This window comes from Halyomorpha halys, unplaced genomic scaffold (genome assembly GCF_000696795.3).
Source record: "Halyomorpha halys isolate HHAL.00 unplaced genomic scaffold, Hhal_1.1 Scaffold73.1, whole genome shotgun sequence".
Classification (NCBI taxonomy): domain Eukaryota; kingdom Metazoa; phylum Arthropoda; class Insecta; order Hemiptera; family Pentatomidae; genus Halyomorpha; species Halyomorpha halys.
Window position 1 is genome coordinate 1,040,033 of NW_027104949.1, and position 384 is coordinate 1,040,416.

Below are 384 nucleotides of genomic sequence, written 5' to 3' on the forward strand. Positions count from 1 at the left end.
ACCCCTTGCTCTGCCTTCGGTGCCAAGAATACGAACACCCTGCAAAAGCCTGTATAAAGGAGGTAGCGTGCAGGTGGTGCCCTGAACCCTCGTGTTGTAGGAATTGCAAGGCGAGTGGCAGAGCAGGGAAAGATCTCCGACATAGGTAGTTACCTCAATAACAGGAGTGTCAGGATCAGGGGTAACTACTACGAGGGAGTATAGATTACTGGGGGTGTCAAGCTCTCGCAACCGCTGGAGTACATGGGGCCACCAAACGCTGTCGGAGGCGGAAGAGATGTCAAACATGATCAATAAGACATATTTCTCCGCCTTCTCCTCCATGTCCCTACACAATCTCAGCAGCGCATCCGTAGTTCCCCTGCCACGGGTCGAGCCAAACTG